Below are 16,581 nucleotides of genomic sequence, written 5' to 3' on the forward strand. Positions count from 1 at the left end.
TTGGCTGCGTGGTTTGGAATCGAAAAATTGTGCTCTGCAGTCTTGAATGAGAGACAATCCTGCCAACGACAAAAAACAGGGAAACTGTTTACAAGTTGGCAGATAATAGCACATTGACTTAAATTCTCATAAGTTACTAAAGGAGTCCAGTGCCAATCTCAAGTCACACTCCCCATCCCCAACTGCCACCATGCACCATCAACTGCCTGGCCTGCAGTGTATGCCAAAGGCACTGACTCATCACTAAAAACAAATAAATAAATAAATTGAAAGGGAGTTATAAAATATTATTTTGCATGTTATTCTGTTTTCCTTTTTACTTTTGTTATTTGTTAGACAATGCTGCCAGACACATTATTAATAGTCACTATTAATGCTTCACTAATTGTGTCATTCTCTTCCCAGGAGGAGATGCTGTGATCTTGATAAGGTGTTTCAAAATTGCTGCTGCAGATTTAAGGCGTGAAATCAAAATATTTCATTTGCTATAATATGACATCTCATATTCTGGAGGTGATAATTTTGTGAGTATGTAAATTATATGAAATGGAGAACTAGTTTTTCCAAATAAAAAGGGTGCTTTGTCCATATTTTCCAATTTGCTAAAGTCAGTAGTTATGTCACAATTGAAATTACATAAATATCTTGATCAAAGTAGTGTTTTTCAATGAAAAACCCTTCCAACAGTTTCAGCACTGAGTATTTCCAGGAAGTTACATAGCCGCGCAGAACAATTCTGAGTCACTAGAAGACTGATTACTTCACCTGTTTCCTCTTTCTTTGAACTAATGCCAGAGGTTGGCAGTGTGCAAGGCGTAAGAGCTAGCTGGCTGGAGCTTCATCTAGATAATCCTGCAATGTAGTGAGGAGGCTGGGGAAAAGACTAGAAATAGCAAGATTTCTCTCTGCCCTGCCGTGAAAGATGGACACTTGCCATAGGACATGACAATTTGCTGCATGGAGTTGTTTGTTGCTCTTGTTAAGCAGGTGCTGCTTGAACTGTGTAAGGAGTTTGCAGCAATGTCCTTGAGTGTGCTCCTTGCTATCACTTGCATTTTCATTAATTGGAGATGCTGATGATGCATTCACTTTTTGGTCTCTGGTCTAAGTTAGTCCAGAATCTAAAGCCAGTAACAGTCTGGCACTGCAGTAGTAAGCTCACTGCCCTTCTAAATGCTATAGCGGGCATACTTTTGCTGCAGTCAGTCTTAATTAAACCGTTCCACCAAAACAGCCAAGAAAACCAACACCACCCCCTACTTCTGATCTCATTTGAAGGTGTATGTGTTTTATTGCTCTTGTGAGTGGGGGCTCTTGAGACACTCAGTGTCTTTGGGCTTGCACTGATGAGAGCACTGCTGCTTTGCATCCAGGTTGTGAGTTAACACATCTAAACTGGAATAGTACCTGAAAAGCTAACAGCGCTGCTGGGTTGATGCAACACTAATGGCTCATGAGCTGTGTTATTTTTCCAGAGTTCTCTGGATGGGATTTCAGGTATTGACCTTGTTCTTGTGGTTCATCCATTTGAGAAGTTGCTCCCATCCCTGTGCTATGCTGTTTTAAAAGAGGATGGCCTGTTAGAAGGTTTTTGTTTTTTTTTTTTTATGAATGTTGCAATTCTTTGCTCTTAGTTGGATTGGAAATGGCTGCAGCTTTAAAGTAAGTTTCAAAGCACGTTTTCCATCAGGTCTTGCAGTTCCTTTCTTTACGTACAGTGGGAATGTCCTGAAGAAAAATAAAAGCCTGCCTACCTTCTGGAAGAATTTCCTTGGCTCTTTCCATTAGCTTCCCGGGCCTGGGCCCCTGTCCCAACAGGGACCCTGTATAGGGGGACACACTTTGCATTCTGCTCAGTTAGAGCTATTGGTATTTCCTTAGCTTTAGCAATAAAAGCACATAAGTGCAGACAGAAACATTTAATAGTGAGCGCAAATAGTAGCCAAGCTTAACAATAGGTATAATCACAGATGAACTTGTTAGAAGTTCCATTATTTTATACACCTGTGTGCAGGTATCACATGATTTGGATAAGCTTTGAATTGGAAACACTAATCTGTGATCAACAAACCACAGAGGGTGTACTTAGTTGGGTTTTTTTGTCCTTGTTGAAATTAGGGCATCAAAGAGTTATATTTTAAAGCAGACACTTGTGTATGAAATAAAACTACAGAATCAGAGAGACTCAGATATAGCTATGTTTTTATGAGTGAGCTGGTTCTATGGAACAATGTGTAGAGGATGTTGTAATGAAGAAGGTATCCAAAACAGTAAAGAAAATGAACATAAAATTGTAGCAGTGTGAAGTGATATGAAATGGAGTGAGAGTATTAGGATATAAAACTCTATGGACATTAACATCTGGGCAAAGAAGAAATACTGTCCCTGACCTGATGTTGTCTTTTTCTTTCTTGGCTAATCTTATAAAACCTGTTGGCTAACACTGACTGAAGTATATTCATCATTAATGTATGTGATCTGTTTTGTCTGTCGAGTTTGATGTTTGGTAAATTCCTGTAGTCCATTAAAACCGGGACTCTGGTGTTTAGTAAACTCTGAGCCCTGAGTCCGTCCTGCTCTGAGAGCTCTTCTGTTCCCTTCCCACTGCATTGTGGTTAACTAAGAAGATGTTGCTAGTTGATTACAGCAAGTGATAAATCAACACAGCATCTGCCTAATTTACTTCAAAACTTGTGAGGTGTTTTCCACCTCTGGGTTTTTGGAGGCACTGTTGCTAGTTAGCCTGCCTGCTGGCTGGGATGTCAGCTCACAGTCTCTGGTGTCCGTTTGGTTTCCTTGCGAATGCTGTCAGGTTTGTAGACCTGGCTCATGCTAGCTAGGCTGTAGCCTGCCACACCAAAAAACAGCACGGCCTCATGTTCTGCTGGATGTTGTGGCTCACCTTGGGATGCAGATGGGAGATGGGGCAGAGCACTTACCTTGCTCATGACTGATACAGGCACTCTGCTCGATGGGAGCTTTTATTTCCTGGAGTTGCCAGTCTGGGATATTTTGTGAACAGAAAATCTCCTTTAAAAATCCCAAACAAAAAAATACCGTTAGGGCTGAGGCAGAGCCAAATTGCAGAATGAAATTACCCAGAGTTAGACAAGGATAAACAGTTTTTTAAAATGACACAAATGTTAGAGAAGGGCAAAAAGTGCCCAGTTTTGGAAAAAAATGAGAATTTGTCTTAAAGGTCTCTGATAATAGACTTAGGCTCAGCCAAGCATGGTCCCAGGCAGCTTCACAGATACTGTCTTTGCTCCCTGACTCCAGGCTGCCTCTTTTGCTCTTCTGAATGTGACTGGGGACTTTTCCTCTCTTCTTCCTCCCCTATGATACTCTGTTTCTTGCCTGGTTTGGTAACTAGGGGAGGGCTTCTTTTATAGCTCACCATAGTTGCTGCAAGCAGTCATTTGCTGAAGGGTAGCTACAAACACCCTTCTTGCCTTTGGGCTGGCTGAACTAGCTGTGAGTAGTCCATTCATGGAGAAGGTCACCCCTGGTTGAAGCAGATTGACAATCACTGGCTTGGTTCTGTTCTCTTCTGCTGACCTGCCCATCAGTCAGATGGTGGCCTTTCTGGCATGAGTTGCCCCTGGTGTGATGAAGAGGTCATTTAATGTAAATGGTCTAGACAATGTGTTGGATGTGGAAGGAGGATGTAAGCTCTGATTTTTCATGCCATTGCATTCCCAATGGCACCATAATGATACTTAACTTTTCTTCATGTGTTCCTTTTTTGTTTAGCTTACCCCACCTCCTACTGATGGCTTCGTGCTCTGACTGTGCCCTGCAGATTAATTTCCCTGGTAGGTTTGGCTGAAGATATTAAAAAATAGTACAAATTGCTATCATCACTGCCTGCTAGGGCGTGTCTGAACTGTGGCTCAGGTCTGACCTGCAGGTAAGAACAGAACGCTGCAGAGCTAAGGATGCTTGGGAGCAGATGGGTCTAACTTCAGAGTGCTGTTCCCAGCCAAGGTAGGTAGGATTGCTAAGAAAGGAGAACACTTCAGACTGCTGGACAAGGCTGTCATTAGGGAATAAGATGCAAAGGTCAACAACAACTGTTGTGCTTATGCTACCTAATGATCTGTACTCAAAATGGCACAGAGAAAAGGGGAAGCTAAGTTTATTCATCCAAGATAAGACAATCCAGCTAATTGACAATGATCGCCACCCTGAGCACTGCACTTTGGATGTGGCAGGAAATTAAGAACTTCAATTAGTGTGAAGTGGGAAGATATAGGTGGAAAAGGGAGAGGGGACAAGACCTGAAGACAAGTTCTGCCTTTCCAGCTAGAACAGTCAAGATTGGAAAATAGGTGATTCCCACGTGTGAGAGGTATGGGTCAGTGACACACATGGCATTTTATATATGGAGGTGTGATTTCACACCATTCCATGCTAGATTTGACCTACGCTTCTTTTCTTTATTATTAATACAATATTTTTAATTGGCCTTCTTGTCTTTAATTGAACTATAGCACTTTTGTGGCCATATGTAGAGCACTAATGTGGATAGAAACATCCCACTGAAAACAATACCTGTGCATGAGGTGGTTTTCCATGCGCAGTGTTGGCTGTGCCCTCAGGGCATATTGGGAATCTGGATCATACATTGTTAAATACAGGCAGGTGTTGAAATGAGAAGCAGAGCAGTGATTTGGCCTGGCAGGTAATGCACTGGCCTGGGAGCAAGGAAACCCCACTCTGCTTTTCAGTAGTGCTGTGCTCAGGCTTATGAATCCATTACCTTTTGTATCTTTTTCCCTCTCTCCGCTGGTTTTGTCGGTTCACACAGCAAGTGAGTGTCTGTCCATTGGTGTACAAAAAAGCCTTGACCTTCACTGTTATCACTGTATGATCCCACTAGTATAAATAATGCATACAGTTTTTAACAACCCTACCTACAGCAGTCAGCAGAGACGGGCACTTTTTTAAAGCCTAAAGCATGCTAAGATACCTTCTCTCAGATGGGAACCTTTCCAAAACAAGAAGTTGATGTGCTACTGGAGTATGTTGCCCTTAAGTAATAACAGTGGATCCATATGAATAATTTCAGAACCATAACAGGAGAGTTTAGCTCTGAATCCAAACACAAGATGTGCAGCTCAGTGTCAGCTTCCATTTAGTGCTGGTTTGAACTGGACCCTGGGGTCATTACATGAGGTTCTGTCATCAAATCTCCATAAAATTGGCATGTATAGTATTAATTTTAGTAGCAAACCTATGTCATCATTTAACCTCAGCAACTTTCCACAGAGAACTGTTGAAAGGGGGCTGCAATTTGCTTTCTGATTAAAATTAAGACTAGTAAGAGTGTGAGTCTGTATATGCATGTGCACAGGCACACACGCACACATGTGCACACAAACACACATATTTATATACACATAAGTATATTAATTCAAGGCAGAAATCTCAGGGGTCAAGAAATGCAGAGAGTAAAACCCATTGCACTTAATGCGTCTCAGCTGGCACAGTAGTCAAGCTGGGAGATCAGCCCCTCTTGCCTAATACTTCCCAGGGGCATCTTTGGTTATTTTTGCTGTAAACCTTTGTAATCACCAGAAAGTGAAAGGAAAACAACGGGTATTCTATTTTACCCTTTAGTTTTAATGAAGGGTCAAGGGCCATTTTCAGGTTGCCTGCAGCTTCAATGGCTTCAGGAGTTTGTGCTGCAAATGTTAGACTTGTTCTTTAGCAGCTGGAGATGTAAACATACAGCAATTGAGCATTTAATTTAGCTTTGTGGGGCTGCATAACTTTCAGACGCTGAGGCAAATTGGCTACTATTAAGGGGAAACACTGATGTTTAAATATACATTCATTCCAGCAAAATGCTGGAGGAACTTTTTAATATTTATGGTGCAATAATTGATCTTTTACCACTGTCAAAAGCTGTTAAAGACTTATCAGCTTGCTATTTCAGCACCATATGCTCTATATAAGTTCCTCACCATGTGTCTTTCCTACACTTTAGGGGAAGAACATTTGTTAGAATATCAAAACAGAGAATCACTTCTTCAAATGATGGTGCTCATGTAGATGAGGGGGACTTTACCATAACCCCCCATTTGTATCCAGACCTCTTGAGTATGGAGAGGTCTAGGGGATGTACAGTTGGATCTTTGTGTAGTGAAGCATGGTAACAGTATTTTATCAGAAAAATTTATATTTGCATTTGCTTTAATGTTAGCCGCAATAACTTAATGCAGTGCTGTTGTGAAGGTACTGAACTGCAGCCTTGAAATAAAGCACATTCTTTTGCACTGGCACATTCACCTCATTTAGCTTTTATTGTCACTGCCTGAGTCCTGATCTTTCATGTTGTTCCCACTCTTTCTGGAGTCTTCCTTCCCTCTTGCCCAGGTATAAAGTGCAGCGTGATGGTGGGAGGACCCTGGGGACCCACGAGGCAATTCAAAACAAGATCTTCATAGACCACTGAATACACCTGAAGTAAGCCCTTTACTTCTTGCCTGAGGTGCTGCATGCAGATTGATGGATAAATGAAAGTTATGAAATACGATGTGCCAGGTTAAGTACTGAGCCGTTTGCTCGTCTGCAGAGCTCAGGCGTTAGGACTTGGCTGGTTACAGGTCCCCTCTGGTAAGGACAATTCAAGTGGGGCCAGGTCAGCGTAAGTAGTCCCTGGTGCATCTCACCTCTGCAAGGCCAGTGGGGAGGGAGTTTGTACTCTGCAGGTCTCAGCCTGGGAACATATGGATCATGCAGGTGTCTGCACTGCATTTTTGCCTTCTGGTGGGGTGTGGAAGAGTCTCAGAGAGTTTCCCTGTCACCTGAGCATTTCCATCACAATCCCTCTCTGCCAGCCTCGCCCTCATTTTCTACACCAGAAATGCTTAATCAAAATAAAGAGGGTCAGGAAAAGAGGAAAGAAACAATAGTAGGGTGGGAAGAAGAGTTAATTAAATTGGATTTCTACTTATTTTGTTGTATAGCACATTTTGAGAGAAAGAAGAACAGAATGAGTTTCTGTAGTTCGTGAAGATCCTGCTTGAAAGGTCAGCTATACAGTAGCCAGCGCAGAGAGGAAGCGGCCAAGCCTTTGGTGAGTCTTGTGTCTGGTCATAAGATGATCGTTGTCTTTCTAAAGACCCTACAGGATTGAAGAACTGCAGGCCTCCTTCAGCGGTGGCCCGGTGCCATATCCCCACCTGACCGTTTGGGCTGTGTCTGTTTTTTGAAGGAATAGCATTTTGCAGTCCAAGGTGGCAAAGTCTGGAGCAGAAGGAAAAGGCAGGCAGCTTCCAGAGCACCCTCAGCTGCTGCCGCCACCAGGAGAGTCCTTGCGGGATTCAGGCCAAGATGTAGTTGGCTGGGGCTCTTCATAGACTAAGACCAAACGAACCTATTATGGATGGCTAATTGGATTCCTCCCTCGGGGAAGGCTGGAGGTATGAGGCACTCAGTTCCCTTTGCTTTTTATCTGTGTGATTTGGGCCCCTTCCTCTTTCAAACTCCTGTGAAAAATCCCTGCCACAGCATCTCAGAAGGGGGTTACTGTGGCAACCTTTAACTCTTGCTTTCTTGCTGTGCAGCAGATATTGTTGTGCCTTATTACGAGACAATTTTTGAAGATTGTGGAGCTTTTACAGATCTTCTTGTTCTCCACAGGGAGGAAGAAAAGTTCTGATGGGTGGTAGTGCCTGCCCCAGCAGCTCCATGAAATTCAGAGCTCCTCTTTCAGGTGAAATTACAGCCCTCCTTCATTTTGCTGATCTTTCATCAGGTTTTCTTCCTCTCCCTAACCTCCCAGTGACCTGTTCTCTCAGAAAGCATCTAAGAGGGTTTATAGACCTCCTGTAACTCAGCAGTGACTTTGAAGACTAGGATGTTAAACTGTGATCTTTTTTCCCTGCTGTTTTTCCTCTTAACCTTCCTCTCTGAATTTAGCCATCTTCTCTGGATACTGATTTCCTCTTATGCACAGCTGGCTGTCAGAGTCAAGAGAGACTTTTGGAAGCAGCCTGGAAGTGGAAGTTACTTAGGGTAAGCTTCCTGACAACAGCGTGCTGACTGTTTTTTTGAAGGCATGTTTTGCTGTGAGAACTGTTTTGAACTAAATTAAATTATCTGAGTGTGAAGCAATCTATTGTGAGTGTTGATGGATAGCCCAAGGCTGGGAGTGCTGGTGGAGGTGTAACAACCTCCAAAACTGCTACATGTGTGTGGTTTTATATTCACCTGTAATTGAATGAAGTTTGTTTCTATGCAGTAAAACAAGATGAGGCAAAAGCTCTGAGAAAAGGAGCAAACAGAAAGGTCCTAGTGCACCACTGTTTGGGGGCTGCTTTCTAACAAGACTTGCAAGGCCGAAAGTAGAGAAATTTTGGAGAAGTTACTGTGGCAGCTTTACTTCATGTTATTTGAGGTAACACCTGACATGAAGACTGATAGGCTTAAAAGTGCAGCATCTGTATGCCTGGCGTAGCGATGTGGTGCTGTAAGCATAGGGCTGGGAGCCAGGACACCTGGGTGCTGTATCCTGCTTCTCTGCTGCAACCCTAAGGATGTTACTCACCCTTACGTTTTTATTTTCCTCATGGCTCTTGTCTGCTTCATCTGCTGAGATTTTTGGCTTTTCTCTGCAGATGCTGTCCCTGGTATTAGAACAGCACCTGACACAATGGGGCTTTGCTTCTTATTGAAAGATTTCTTAGGTTCAGTAATGATATCTGATGCTGAAGAGATACCAGCCTTGAGACATCTTGATTTGGGGATGTGTCAAGCTCTGTAATATTATTCCAAAGAGTCACAGCAAAGCAGTTCGTCCCATCCCTGCTTCCAGTTGAAGGAGTCTGGGAACGCAGGATGTAGTCGGGCACCATGTTCTGCATCTAGTGGCCTGCTTTGGACAAATGCGTAGGTCTTAGGATCTCTTACAGGCACTTGGTGTGGATGATTATTCAGGACCACAGCAGGAATCTGGAGGACCGTTAAGTCCATTTCTGAAAAGCCAGTGAACCTGTGGCACTTGCTGGAAGGCGGCAGGTTCAGGTCTGAGTCCTTGCCATGGCAGACTTCAGGTTGGGTGTCCAGCACTTCAAACAAGCATCTTGGGTGCTGCTCTGTTTTCTGCTTTTTTCATAGCAAAAGGCAGAAACATGGAATGACTTCTACAGAAGTGCATTGGGAGCGCAGTGGAAACATTACTTACTTGTGGTTCATGTCTGTGATTCTTTTCCACCAGTCTGTAGAGTCATGTTTCCTTTCTCTTTCAGAGAACAGAGACTGAAGACAAAAAGGACTTGGGAAAACAGGTAAGTCATCAGCATGAATAGTCTAGTGATGCTTTTATCACACGATGGTGAGGTTGAGCCTGTGGTATGGACTCAGTCTCAGACTTAGGTGTGTATAACGTGACTTGAGATCCTAAAGACAAAGCCAGTGTTCCCGTGATCTTGCATTCCTGATGCAGCTTCAATGCCTTTTAATGTCCATGGGAGATCTGGAAATCTGTCAGAAATGCAAGATTGAGCCTTATGTCACTGCAAGTCATTTCCACTAATAATTTAAAATGTCAGGTAGCTGCATGTTTATGTAGGTAACGTATCAAGGTATGTTTCAGTAATGTAGTAAAACATTTTTTGACAGTGTGTGGCTAGGGGGGACTAGCTCTTTGTGCTCTTTGACTAGCTTTGTTTCCTCATGAGGCTATGTATTTCTTACTTTATTTATTCCCCCAGAAATAGAGAAAGCGTTGTCAAATCTGTAAAAGTGCATTGAAATTAAGAGGTGCTATGCAACATTCATCGATCACAAATTTAGTTCATTACTGATTAGCTTGCATTTCAGTACAAATTAATTGATTCAAGACTTATTCATCAGGTAGACCAGGAAAAGGTTTCTTCACTGAAGGCCCCGTTGCAGACACTGCAGGCAAGCCCTTGGGAGGCACTAAGTAACTCAGCTGCTGTGGAAGTCACCAAGATACTTCTTTACATCCCACAGGGTCATTGATATTTGGAATTGCTGACTGAAAGTAATGATGGCTAATTCAAGAACACAACACCACAAAGCAGTGCAGAAGCCATGCACGTGCAGCCCATGCATTGCTCAGGACCAAAAAAAGTTCGTGACACTATCTTAAGTAAGTCATTGTCCTAGATTATAAGTTTGAGAACATGAATCACCTTTAACCTGCACTTTCTGTGTTCTTTATCAGATGCCAACATGGATATAGTGCATATTGTTTTGGGTTGATGGACTTTTTATCTGAATTACATTAGGCATTAGAGATCTGCATAGGACGGGAATAGGAATAGGAGGGGGTTTGCCCATCAGATATATTATCTCCTTTTATTAACTAAAGTTAGTGTTCCTTTTGTCTTTGTGTGCCTTAGTATGACTCTGTCTCCTATATACCTTTCTTCTTGCCAAACTTGTAGAACCTTAGTATCTTTTTGAATGTCTCACTTTGTGCTGAATTTAAATTAAACTGGTCAACAAGTTCAGTAATTCCTGGGTGTGGGTGGACAGAGGACACAAACAGTGCCTGCCTTTCCTTAGGAGATGAGACTAATAACAAATTTCATATTTTGTTTCCTGCTCTCAATTAGTAATGTTGCTCATAAAAGAAAATCCGCTTTCTTAAAAATATTGTTTTAGAATTTAGAACACAGTAGCAAGTGTGATTCCCCAAGGCAATTGTTTCCTTCTTATAACTTCTTAAGTATATGTTCCTAGGATGGTACTAAAATGAAGTAGAGAATTCACTCTAGACAAGGTATTAGATGATGTGGAGCATATAATTATTACGGAAATTGCTATAACCAGTACAGATAAGTAGAAAGTTTGTTTCTTGCCTTTGGTAATTTAGGATTCTTTTTTTTTTCCACTAGATTTTATGAATTAGAGTCAGTTGGAAAAAAAAACAACACCAATTAACCAAAAAAACCCCAAACAACCCAAAAAAGAAAATAACTGTGTGCATTTATTTTAAAAAAAGGCAATAGAAAAATGATCCCATGGTTTTTCACTTCCTTTTTTTTTTTTTTCCTCAGAGCTCTGCATTTGCTCAGTATTGTAATATTTTTCAAAACTACTGGTCCTGCAAGCTCAGGTAGAGTTTTAAAAAAATAAAGGTTCTGTGCTTCTGTGCCCAGAGCATCCTATGTAACTAGGAAAAACTATTACAAGTGGAAAGAAGTGGAATTTTGGCTCTAGTGCTTCTAGCACTGAAAACATGTATTTTGTTTTATAATTTTTCCTCAGAGCCAAACCTTTTTTTCTGGACCAAATTCTAGCGATTTTTTTATTTGGAAAATATGACCAAGGTTCAGCTCTAGAAACACACTGAGTCCTGGCTACAGCTGTGAAATGAATCTCGAGAATGACAAGGAGGCAAGCTTTTTCCTCACTCTTTTTTTCCAGTGTACTATAGTATGTCTGGTTTCATCCAAAGTCTCTGAAGCCCATGGGAATGTCACTGATGTGGTGTGGTGTGAAACCAACAATTGCATTGTATCAGTGACTCTGTACAATGAACAGATTTGGGGTTTACATCCACTTTTAAATTTCTACCAATTGACAAATCCAGTGTATTAATTTTAATCCCTTCAATACGTAGCCAAAGGCTTTCTTGGAACTGATGGCAAATTTATTAAGACTGGTAGCTGGCCTTTGGTTTTGCATCTGTATTCTCTTTCCTAAAAATAATGGCTTTGTCTATTGATTGCAGGAAGGTTTGATTTTGAGGTTTGGGAACGATAAAATCTGTTGTACGGGAGAGAACGATATTCCTATCTCTGCCTTTGGGGATAATTTGACCTAAAAGCTGTCTGGTTTCTGTTGGAGGGCAGCAATCAGATCAATGGTATTTATTTTTGCTCACTGCAACTTTCAGATATCCTAGTAAAACCCTCTCTGTTTAGACATTTGGCTTTTTCTCATTAACTTGATCAGCTTTGATGCTCTGTTCATCTATTTCTCCCATAAACAGCTCTGTGTCTCATTTTGCTGCCGCCTCTTTTTCATAGGATACAGGCTTATCTACAAATTTCTACTCCTTCCTAGCTTAAATCTCACCTAAAAATTCATTTAAGACTGTCCACGGTAAGCAAAGTAATAACAATCTTTGTGTTAGCTCCTCAGCTGGAAGATTTAATCATGGGCTTAAATTTCTTGGAGCCTAGAGTCAGGTTTGACTCTGGAAAGGTGAAATTGCTCTGCTGAAATGCTCTCTCTTATAGGTAGGCAATGTCAAGGGCTGGTATAAAAGAACTGTTAATTTCCTAGGGATTGTAAAGCATTTGTGTCTTTGGTCTGATGGATTTGAAATCTACAGCAATCAGAATAAATTATTGTATTTTGCAAAATTAAAGCTGAATTTTCCCATATACCATTCCATAAGGGCAAGATTTTACTCTGAAGATTGCAGGAATATCTCTCTCTCACACACATACTGAGGCAGGTCTCTTTTTCTTATAAAACTGGGTAAAAGGAACCATTATTATTATCCTTGCAGTCTTCAATGAATTCTGCACTTTCTTAGTTGGTTCAACTTCCAATTCTGTAGTCCTTTAAAATTCTTCAAGGACAGACTGGGGAAAAATGGATAAGCATCTATTATTGTTGTGGCACTTTGTTGGTCTGCATGAAATGAAGCCTTGCTACCTTCAAAGACCTATTCCCTTTCCTTTCCACGGCAGCGGCTCAAAATATTTTAAGGGGACATTTTTTTTGTTTAACTATATCTGTACTGTGCTGGTAGCATGCAACACAGTGAGATTCCCCTTAAAGGTTTCTTGTGTACCACATTTGGGACAGGACGTCAGCTCTGCACCTGTCCTCAGCAGCATCTGTAAAAATACCTGCTACTAAAATGACAATAATGGATGACAGGATGGAGCTGGGAGATAGCAGCAGGAGTTCAGTAGTCTTCTCTGCCTTCAGTTTCCTTCTTTTTTTGGGAGGCCTAGATCCTGGACAGATGAGGTCCAAACAGGATGGAAATGTTGCTGTGTGGGAGAGTCAGGAATGGGAGAGAAGGAATGGGGGAGACATTAAAAGATACTGTGGGGGTACACACACCTGGCCTGTCCCAAGCTGAGAAGCTTCAGGTGATGGTGGCTGAGCTAAGGCTACCGTGCTGGAGCATAGGCACATGCCATCCACCCATCCTCCTGTGGCCTGTCACAGATCTGAGGATTCAGTGGCTTAGCACCCAGTGACAGCAAACGGGGAGCTGTGTACTGGAGAGTTTGGTGAGTTCCAAAGTGTCTTTTGGGCTGGGCCTGAGAAACCTGTCCAGCACCCACTCAGCAGGTAGCATCTGCTGGTCCCTCCACCTTCCCCAGGGCCAGCATTGGGCTTCTCAGGGCTATCTCTGCAGTGCTCCTGTTAAGACCCTGAGCGGGGTGATGTGGCACAGGGGATTTTGGAGCACCACCAGGTCTTGCTTCCTGACCTGGGCAGATGGTGCATCAGAGGCTCGGGAGCCGAGCTAGCAGCTCTGCCCAAGGACCCGAAATTTAAGTCTATACAAGTCCTTGGGAAGTGTTGATCCAAGGCCAACTCTACCATTACAAATGGACTGGTAGTTGAGAAATGTACCTCATGTCCTAGACCCTGACCTGCTTTGACCCTTCTATAACATCGCTGACTTCAGAGAATGAAGTCCTATAACTTTGTACGGGAATATCTGTTACATCCCTAGAGATGAACATTTGCTCTTTTATTCACCTCAGGATAGATGCTAGACTTAAAGGCTGGTACTCCCAAGATCTCTCTACGGTCTCCACAAGACATGCTGTTTTAACAAAGCCCTTTGTGCCAAGTCAAACCTGGAAGTCTCTTTTTTATTTTTACTGATAAGTAATGCCCAAGGAGGATTCAAATCGCATCAAGCAAAGCTCTGGGCTGGATTCTTCCGATGGTCCATCACTGCTAACTGATAAATTTATTACATAAGCAGGAAAGCCATGTGGGACAGAGGATGTTCAGCTTAAGTTCTATAGATAATCCATAAACACTGTCCTGCTGGGAAACAGAACAGAAAACACTGCTGCTTTGGCAACGGAAGATCTCAGGATAACGCACCAAATCCTGTAATTGAATGACTTCTAGTGTTCCTAAATGTTATGTTTCATCTAGACTCTCTAAATAGAATTAATTAGAAGTTAATTAAAAGAGCCTTCTGCTTTCTTTCAAAGTATCTTTCTAGTATTGACTGTAGTGAGTTTATCTATTCACAGAGCACCATGAATCAATCCCCTGTTTAAAAAAAAATTGATTGCTGTTCTAATACTTATTGAACACCTATAACAGATGTTTAAATCTCTACAAGCTTGAGATAATTAAAATAATAAATCTATACTCATTTGACAAGACTGTTAGCAGGCATGAAAGATATAAATAATCCAGTAAAGCCATGAGACATTATTCTGCCAAGTGTTACGATCATGTTCTTATGGAAATATCAAGCCAGATTCTACAGTCCTTATTTAGGGAATGCTCCCATCTTGAACGAGGCAGTGGTCAGTAAAGATGCCAGGACCAGGGCTCAGGACTGTATAATGGCAAGGACCTCAAGAGCCTGGCCTTCCACCACAGGGCTAGTGTCTCAGCACTTAGCTGTCCTTGCCTATATCTTCTAGGAGAACTGGACACAGATCTCTTTTGTCCTTTTTTTAGCCTATGTTTCGCTTCAGTGAATTAATAATTAATTATGTGTAGTAGTATGTGGGCAACTGCATTTGCGCTTTGTTGTGCTTGGCTGCTAAGGTGTGCCTCACAGGCTGGGAAATGTTACCTTATACCTAGCCTAGGGGCAGAGCCGTGGTGAGAAAAGACTCAGCTTCCATCTCCTTTCCTTCCTTTGCAGCAACAAACCTACACCTCCTGTGTCATCAGAAGGAACCCCTGTGGTCTCCTGCCCTCCAGGAGGGAGCTGGCACAGCCCCAAGCTGGGGTGCTGCGCAGAGGAATTCAAGAGTCACTGGGCCCAAGAAAAATGAGGTTCTGCTGCTAAATCCTGATAACCAGAGCACTCCTAGGACAGGGATGTGGTATGTCCCTGACCCAAGGCTTTTGTATCGTTGACTATTTTGTGTCCAATATCTGAAGGGTTCTTGAAACAAGGACTGAAAATCATCTTTTGCTTCTTCCAGCTGAGTACCTGAAGGAGACCCCAAACCAAGGCACAACACCAAAATGCTGAGACTTGACCAGAGTCAGTATGTACCTGTGTCTCCATGATATCCAGCACTCTGGGAATCTCTTTCTTTCAGCTTATGAAAGGAGGTGGGTACCAAGATAAGCAAAAAAGTACTTGTAGGTTAGCCATAGCCTTTGATAAATCATGGGGTGTCAGCCTGACGTGGCCTTGCTTGCTTGGCTGGCTGTTGGGGTGGTAGCACTGGAGTTGCACATGCCATGCTTTACTCCCCAGTGCCAGATCCAGAAGGACACTGATCATATTCATTATGCCAACAAAGTGAGTGAATTATCTCTTTAGGCACTGAAAATGAAAGCACAGACAAGACAGAGCAGTGCATGGGCAGGAAGACAATGTCTAGTACCACTGTGTGCATAGATAGAAGTTCCCCTGGGTGGCTTCTTTACCCAGGGGCTTAAAAGTAGTTGGTTTTAGTAATTGTGTGTGGAGCCCATGAAGGCACCAGAGTAATGTAAATTATTCTCCCATCCATCCAGCCCCTGACCAACAAGCACATCTAAGAGAGCTGACAAAGGCCAGGAGAAACAGATATCCATGGGGAAGATGAACAAATGAAGAGTGATGTTCATCCAAGAGGAACTTCTAACACTGTCTTGTTAAAAAAGAGCTACGAGACTAGAGGTCTTGATTCATACAGTGAGGCTCATATGACAATAATTAGACAAACAAATTTAAAGAAAGATCATTGTTTGTTTTCATCTCACCACGGTGGTAGCCTTGCAATTATTTGTGATGTTCTTCCTTTTTCAGACTGAGTATATTAAACTGTGTTTTGTATATAATTTGTGGCACCATGTCAGCTTCTTAAGATCACTTGAAAGGGAGATCAATGGGAAGAATACCACAGCAGAGCTTGGAAAATAATGGTGTAAGTCTCTCTCTCATTTTTCCTCTCCTCCAGCCTTCACAGACTCCCACAAGGATCCCGGCTGGCAAAAGAGACACAGCACTGGTAAACTCAAGACAATACCAGCCATGTGCTTTGTGAATAGGTTGCACTTCATGGTGTGAGGCGCTTGCCTCAGTGCTGAAGCTGCACACATCCTGGTTTGGGCCAGCTAGGTCCCTAGCAGTGTCTCTGTTGTGCTACGGCTGTTTGCTTTGCTGTGATATTTGTGCTTTCAGGTCCTCTATCTGGATTGTGACTTGGGTTTTTTTCCTCTCTTATTTATTTATTTATTTATTTATTTATTTATTTATTTATTTATTTATTTATTTATTTATTTATTTATTTATTTATTTATTTATTTATGTATTATTTTTATTCTGCTGTAGCTCTTTTAGCAAAAGAAATCCACCAGTACTTCATTCATCATGGTTTTTTTTTTTCTTCCATGGCAAATAGATATAAGTAAATAAATCTTTTT

The 16,581-nt window shown here is 42.0% G+C and overlaps 1 long non-coding RNA gene across 1 annotated transcript; it reads left to right on the forward strand.

Annotated features, from left to right (window-relative positions):
* The first annotated feature begins 5,513 nt into the window (after nt 1-5,513).
* LOC129785568 (uncharacterized) lies at nt 5,514-16,286 on the forward strand. The gene is made up of 9 exons (XR_008749685.1): nt 5,514-6,471; nt 6,975-7,084; nt 7,223-7,430; nt 7,651-7,723; nt 9,258-9,296; nt 9,988-10,126; nt 14,861-15,044; nt 15,147-15,279; nt 15,691-16,286. It is a non-coding gene; the product is annotated as an uncharacterized LOC129785568 (long non-coding RNA).
* The last annotated feature ends 295 nt before the right edge of the window (nt 16,287-16,581 follow it).

This window comes from Falco peregrinus, chromosome 13 (assembly GCF_023634155.1).
Source record: "Falco peregrinus isolate bFalPer1 chromosome 13, bFalPer1.pri, whole genome shotgun sequence".
NCBI lineage: Eukaryota > Metazoa > Chordata > Aves > Falconiformes > Falconidae > Falco > Falco peregrinus.